This window comes from Poecilia reticulata, linkage group LG7 (genome assembly GCF_000633615.1).
Source record: "Poecilia reticulata strain Guanapo linkage group LG7, Guppy_female_1.0+MT, whole genome shotgun sequence".
Classification (NCBI taxonomy): domain Eukaryota; kingdom Metazoa; phylum Chordata; class Actinopteri; order Cyprinodontiformes; family Poeciliidae; genus Poecilia; species Poecilia reticulata.
The window spans coordinates 9,435,039-9,442,915 of NC_024337.1; the positions used below are offsets into that span (position 1 = coordinate 9,435,039).

The 7,877-nt window shown below is 38.4% G+C and overlaps 1 long non-coding RNA gene across 1 annotated transcript; it reads right to left on the reverse strand.

The window, feature by feature from the left end:
• Nucleotides 1-577: 577 nt before the first annotated feature.
• LOC103467134 (uncharacterized) lies at nt 578-7,276 on the reverse strand. Its single transcript, XR_001776802.1, has 2 exons — nt 5,153-7,276; nt 578-973 (listed from the first exon to the last, which is right to left on the reverse strand). It is a non-coding gene; the product is annotated as an uncharacterized LOC103467134 (long non-coding RNA).
• Between the last annotated feature and the right edge of the window lie 601 nt (nt 7,277-7,877).

Here is a 7,877-nt window from a genome sequence, read left to right on the forward strand (position 1 = left end):
TAGTGGCTACAATTCACAAGTCTAGAGAGACCTTGTGTTGAGAGAAGAAGGTGTGGTGATGAGGACCTCAGGCACATTTTCATACTGAAACCAGACATTAGCTAATAATTTAAAAATGCAAAACAGAAAGAAAATCAAGAAGAAGTGATTTCTCAACTACTAAATCAACAGGAGATTAAAAAAAACTGAAAGGATGAAAGAAGAGTGAAAGTAACAAATAGTGTCTGGATATAAGACAAGTCAGATCACACAAACTCAGAGCACATGTTTCCTCTTACCGGAGTGTGTAAACTGCAGCCTTGGTTGAGCTGCTCGCCACGCTCCCGTGAGAGCGCCTCCGAGGTGGGCCAGCAGGACCGCTGTCAGCAGCCAACACATCTTCCTCCTCATCATGCGCACTGAGCGGTAACCTGACAGATTCAGTCAATTCACTCAGCTCCAGAGTCTCCTTCCTGAACCAAGTCCTGCTCTCTAAAACCACTAACACGCCTCACAAAATAAAACAAAGTTTGAATCCGCAAGGAGTTCAAGTCTCTAAGACGCTAAATCCAAAAACTGTTTTTTTTTTAACAGTCCAAGTGTGTCCGCCTCTCCTCCATCCAGATCCATAAAATAATTCCCTCCTTCTTCTACGAGCGTCACCCACAGCCCGTCAGCGTGTTTGTGAGTTTACATGCGCGTGTGGGCTTCAGAGATGAAGAGGAGAATGTATTCCAAGAAAAGGCTGAGGCGTCTCTCTGCTGCCTCCTCGCAGCTTGACAGCTCTCTGCTGTTCATGTGTTGCCCCAGCTCCCCTCTGCATGTGCTTTTTCTCTTTCACTCTGTGGAAGGCGGAGAATGAAGAGATCCCAGATCTTCGTGACCACCCAGCATAGAAGCACACACACACACGCGCGCGAGCGCACACGCACCCACGCAAACACACACACACACAAATGTGGACGAGCTTGGCTATTCAGTGTTCTGGGAAAACCTAGTTGAAGTGGAAATGAGACAGACAAATCAGTTTTCATCATTATTCACGTCTTCCCCACTGCTTTTTTTCCCCCTCCAACCTCTTGCTTGTAATATTGTTTTCTCATCAGTGTGTTATTTATTATAAGGTGTATAAATCTAATAGCTTGGAATGAGACACCATGATTGATTTACAGAAGCAAAACAAGACAAATTCAGTTAACTCTAAGTTTGTTTCATGGATGCGGCTCTGTCAGAGTTGTGTGCAGCGTGCTTAGCCTTCATGGGAAACGGAAGATAATTGCTGCCTTGACGTCACTGTTGGTTTGCGAGTTTTTAAGAAAAACTCAAACAAAACTCAGGAGTTGCTTTATAATTACAGCAGAAAACCTGCAGTGCAAAATCTCCGGATCTTTTCTAAAACAACCCTCCTTTCTTTCAGCTCCCCACTATGTTTCTCATTATTTCCTTCCACTCCTAGCCCACATGCATTCATTAAAACTTCTCTCTGTTTCTCTTGTTTTCTTTAGATACCAGCTCACTGGGGTACGTGTGCGCGGGCTGAATTTTTCACCAGCTGAAGTTCAATTACAGGCTAGTGGGGACAATTTATTCGCTCCCCGGAATAAATAATGAATTTGGGTTGCGTGCAAATGAAGTCGATGCTCCCTCTGAGGATTTTGGGGATTTGTGAATGATTTATTTTGCAGGGTTGTTTTTTTATTGGGTAATGAGAGCAGTTTCCCCCCCACCAATGAAACTATTTAAATATGTGATTACTACAATTACTGTCACTTAATCTTATGTTTTCATACCTTAGTTGATATTTCAGTTTGCTTTAAAGAAGTGGGACTAAATCTGCTTGTTAATGAAACAATCAAATTGGTGTAGAGAGAAATTTTCCGCCACGTACAGAATAACTAACGCTCCCCCTGGGAAGACGCTCGCTGCTTCAAAAGTGACCTCTAGGATGTTTCTGCAGCTGCTTGCTTTGGTAATTAAGATTAAATGATTGTGTTTGCAGTAATGAGGAAAAGCCTAAATTACAGTTCAGTTAAAGTCAATCGTCTGTTTGAGATGTTGGCGTACTTTCGTATAATTTAGAGAGTTCTGTTATCTGTACAACGCCAGCTAATGATTCTAGGATTGCTCAAAAATTCCCAGTCCCCAGATAAAAAAAAATAAGTTAAAACACATAAATTAGTTATGAAATGATATGTTCTGTTTCCAAGGTTTTTATAAAACTTTCAACTGTTGCTGATATGAGACAATCTGATTTATCTTTAAAAAATTAAAAATTATACAAGACAATATAAAACTGTGCTGAAAAGACTTTTTGCCATAAGAAGTCATCCATTATTTATAATAAGGGCATAGATGATTTCTCACAGTCTGTGTGTCATTTCCAACAAAGCAGTTCTGGTACTTAACCAGGGCTGGTGCCTCAACCAGTTATTAACTGGCTTTATAAGAGAGCTGGATTGGTTTACCACAACCAGAGAGCCAACTCAGAGCCACGTCACTGTGTCACCAAAAACGTCTGAGGCAGTAAATGTTTCATCCTCCCTCTGCCTGGAAGGTCCATGAAAATAGTTTAACTACACAAAACCTCTTAAGTATCTAAGTATCGCTGCAATAGACGCCAGGGAACCCTAATGCCACCATCCTGCTTTATTAACTCAGCTTTAAATAACACAAAATGTGGCGGGGTTCACCCTGGACAGGTCGCCAGTCTGTCGCAGGTAAAAACCAGCCCCTTGTTCTATTCTTTGTTTCGTACAGAGAGTATGTACCATCACAAAAACTGGACCCTCGTTTATTGAGAAACAACTACCTGATAGAGATGCAGACTCTGCTGAAGCTTTGAATTTTGTTTCCCACAGCCTGAGTGAAGCGCAGACATGTTTTGGAAAATCAAACCTCTTTAAAAACAAGCTTGTTAAAACACTTTTACTGGTACAAATAATAGCTAATGTTGAATCTTCTTCCCTCAGTAACAGCGTCCACCCTGAAAGAGTGTTGTTACCGGGAACTGAAGTTAACTGATCTGGTCAGCAGCTGAATTCTCTGTGCAGCTATCATTTATGGTGGTGCTGAGCGATAAAATCAAACTGCACACTTTCCCAAACCTTTGCAGACCATGCAGGAACTTTGCACCTGTTAATAAAAGCCAGGAACATCTTCTCAGTCAATGCAGGTAATGCTTTTTTCAAAAACTTCTTGTTCTTCTAGTTTGTTATTGCTGTCTGAACTATTCTGAGGAGAGATGTGCAATAACGCAAATGGTATAACATTTTGAGAAACATTGGGCACTGGAGTGATTACTTCAACATCTGAGTCAAAGAATCTTTAGGCGCTGCTTCTTGATCATGTTTTACAATTTTCTTATTGGCCATAACCATGAGCAGCTTTTGTAGAAGAACCTCATAAAATGTAATGCTTTAAATCAGAACCCTAATAGCAAAATTTAGTCATCCACTTAGCAGCAATATGCAGACTGTTCCTAATCCAATCAGAATCAAAAATCAAAGTGTTGGAAAGTTAAAAAAAATAAAATAAATAAATAAACACTCTGTGTGACGTTCCTCTTTCTGAAACGGCCCTAACACACAGACAGAGATCTCCTAAACTCGCAGGCCATTAACAGGGGATAATTTGAAGCTCGATGCCAACATCATCAGTCGGCTTGTTAATTACAATAAATGATTGTCCAGTGAGCACGGACAAAAAGCCTCTGGTTCTGGTCAAACAAGTGACCTAAATTAGTCAATTAGCATTTGAGCTCTAGCTTTTGCTCCCGTTGTGGCAAGTCTCAGATCCCGCCGTTGCTTTTTTCTTAGAACCACATAAACATACGCACTCACTTCCATTAGCTCATGTATATTCCCTGTGTCTCCTGCATAAAGGGAGAATGGAGCAATTAATGAGTAAGCAATGCCATCTTGTTGTTCCGTTTGTTTTCTGACCTAATATGACCAATTCACAGTTGTCAATTACTGGCACAATGGTTCTTTATGGAAAATATCTCTATTAGTAATATTCTTGATGTTTTAGTTGATTAATATGCAATTGCTAAATCCAACTAAACTTAAAAGTTGCAAATTTAAAAAAAAAAATCCGTAATGTTTATTTGATCTATAATATAACAAGGACATGAAGGAATTTTTATTATTATTCTTTTTCATCACAGCTCTGTCATAGGATCCCCTCTTGTCCCAGAGTGGGAAGTGAAAGACCAAAAAATATCCGTCATCATCGGACATGGTTTTCCACTCTAAGTCGTTACAGAACTAGAGAGCCCTTCAGTGACATCCTGCATGCAAAAAATTGCATTACCACAGATCCTTCCTCCCAGGAGCAGTGAGGTGTTATAATCTCAACAAACTCAATAAGTGTTGACGTCCCTGCTGTCGTTTGCAGATTTTCCATGTCTTGTAAATTGTTGTTTTTATACACAATCATGTTCAATTCTATTCTACATCTATTATGTACATCAGAGGCCCCAAGCCCTGCTCTTTACTGTTTTTCTTATATTATAGGTGCTTCCCTCCATCTGCGCACCTGGCCTAAATGTGATTAACAATAACAGACTTCTACAGAATTTGGGGGCATAATATTGAGATAATGTAATCATTTGACGCATGTGGGCTGGGGTTGGGAAACATCTAAAACACACAGGACATTGGGCATTGGGTTGGGGACCACTGATGCATATGATTTAGTTGTTTTTGTAACATTGGGTAATATTAACATTATTGCACGATGATAAATTTCAGCAGCTGAGCAGCCCACTGTTGGTCTCTGAATATCTTCTTTGTGCTGTGCCATATATTTAAACAGGAGGCCAACAATGGATGGTAGGCAGGCCAATCAACCGCAGACAGAGTGGGTCTATGAAGCAACGCTTTTTTGAGTTATGACTACAGCTACAAAACGACAGAAAGATGCCACATTTAGAGTAGCGTTTGTCTATCCAAAGCTTACAAAGTCTGCCAAAAACAAATATGGATATGCATGAGTGAGTCCTTCATGCATTTTCAAGTTACCCATGGTAACTGATGCACCCCCATCACAACACAGATGCTTGTTTTAGCACCTTTTTCCGATGGAAGCCTGGATGGTCTTTCTCATCATGGCTACATACATTCAAATGTTCGTTTTGTCCCACAAACAAACCAATACTGAAATATGGACCTACCGACTTATTTACACGCCTCAAATGAACTTGTCTGTGATCGACAGATGTCTGGAGTTTGTTTGTAGAGATTGATGTATCTTTTTCTCTTCTGGTATCTGTTGAGATATTATTTGCACAAATGAATGTTTTTCAGATTAAATTCTTTGTTGCATATTACTTATTTTCCAGACCCAAACAAGCATTAAAAGCATAATTACAATGGTTTGCTGCAAACAATAGCAGATAATTCTGCAGCAGACCAGCTTTAAATATGAAACCTCTGAAACAACAGAGTATGGAAGGAGGACTTGGTAGATGGATGGATGGATGGATGGATGGATGGATGGATGGATGGATGGATGGATGGATTAAAATGTATCATGTCATTTTCTTCCATAGAAACCTTGTAACTACACATTCTCAACAATTTACCTGTAAAATATGACTAGATATACTAGGATTGCAAGTTTTCTCATATGATACAAGCAATAGAGGCAGTACACTTTGTCCTACTAGTGTCTCATAATATTTTCAATCGAGTCTTCTAATGTTTTCATATGAGAGGAACCTTTCAAAATACGTCCTCACTTTATGAAAGAAAACGATTGCCTTAACAGCGCAATAAAATGTATCCGACAGAGCTACATGTAACAACGGGGCTATTTGCTAAACTGAGACATTGTGATAGACACATTTTGTTAGCAAAAACATTAGCTACAAGTTAAGTAAGTCGTGTAAAAACATAATCTTACTAGTTTCGAGTCGTTCTCAACTGAAGCCATGAGATAGTGCTGCCATCTAGAGCTAATTAGAACCGCTACACTCAGGTGTTCTGATTCAATGAGATCTCGCGATACTGGAACATTTGCGTTTGAAGTGTCACATTGCTGGTTTCTTTAATTTTTGAAATAAAAATATCAAAGAAAACTACAAAGCTTGAAATAAAGACGGTTAACAAAGTGAAATTAAAGAAGAGCAGGAAGTGTTATTTCTAAATAATTTTAAAAAATATAGATAGATGTTTGTGAAGCCCGGCTTTATTTGTATTGTAATTAGATATTCCCACCGCTGGAGGTCAGTCTGAGACGGTTTTCAAAACGAATATTTTTTTCCGGGCTAAGTTACAGTTTTTGCCGCCTTACATTTGACCTTTTGCATGGTACTTTTAATATCATGTAAATTCTTGTGAATTTAAAAATATTAAACCAAAAGAGCCTAAATAAAGTAAATATTTCAACGCAATTTAGTTATTGTTTTGCGTGCTGTGAGGTTATAGTTTAGTTTTTATGTAGCTGTGTTAGACTATGAATTTAATACTTTTGCTTTCCATGGAACATGTGTATCTGTAATAAAATTAACAAAACCACTAATGATTCCACAACTTTGAATAAAACCTAACTGAGTTTAATGGAGGGTCATTCAGAGATACAATCCGGATGTACAGCTGTACGTCAGGATGCACAATATAATGTGACAGGTGGGTTCTCACACTAGCAAATAACTGGCTTGCAATGTTCCGTCTCGCAATCAAAACAACTATTTTTTGCATCATAATGAATATTAAATTTTAAACCATAAAACCAGACCCTCAATAAGGGTTGAAGGTTTAACATTATAGGGAGAAAATCATTAAATCTATGCATAAAATCGTTATTATATGGTAATAAAAAACAATACATCCGTTTACAATCATGTTACAGCTTTGATACTAAATAAATAAGAAAAAATGTCTCATCCAATTTCCCAAATTAAAAGGGGTAGACACATAGTTAAAAAAAAAAATCAAAGTTTTATGTGGCTTTTTTTTGTCAATAGATATTTAGGAGAGGGTGGAGTGGGTATTTTGGAGGGATGGGATTTTTTTTTTAATTTTTTGAACGCCGTCCGCGCTCCCGTTGTGATGTGTTGGAACCTTTTGTTCGGGAGCGCGACTGACGAGGGCGCGCTTTCGAGGCTAACCGGTAGTTCTTAGTTTAGAGAAGAAAAACGAATGTGAAGAAAAGTCACACCACAGTCTAGCAAAAATGCATGGATTGAAATTTTGTTTTTGTTTTATGATCATTTAGAATATATGTTATGTGGGTGGGTGAACTTATCCAACGTCAGGAGCTGAGACAGATGAGTCACTACTTCTAGAGTTTCCGTGCGGGATACCTAAAAATAAAAGTTTGGAAACAACAGAATAGTTGGGTGTTGCTGATGATTCAAAACGCTGGGCAATCCCTGTCAGTCAAAACCATAACAAAACAATACTTGCCAGACAGACAGAGGACAGAGAAGCCAGTCCTGCTTGTCGAAAGTCAGAATCAAAGATTCTCTATTGTAAAGATGACTATCTTAAGACGTGAGGCTTCAAACTCAGCTCGTTTTTTATTTTATTCTTCAAATTTTAAAATAAATAACACATTTATTGCTCAAACACCAGGCTTTCTATCAACACGCTTTGCTGTGGTATTCAACTTTCTGATTTGTTTGTTTTTTTTACAATCAATATGTCTTGAAGCAGGGGCCTTAAAACACACACTCTCTTAGGGCTACTATGAAATATCTTTATATAGCAAGATGCTGAGAGGAAAGAATAAACATGGAATCTAAAACTAAATTCTGAGCTGGACTGTAACCGAAAAGGACTACATTGGGTTCAAATGAACAGGATTATTTGGACGTGTTTATCTATCCTGTTTATGTGTGAAAGTGTTCTTTTTTATAAGCTTCTCCTTGATATCTAAATAATAATATTTAAATA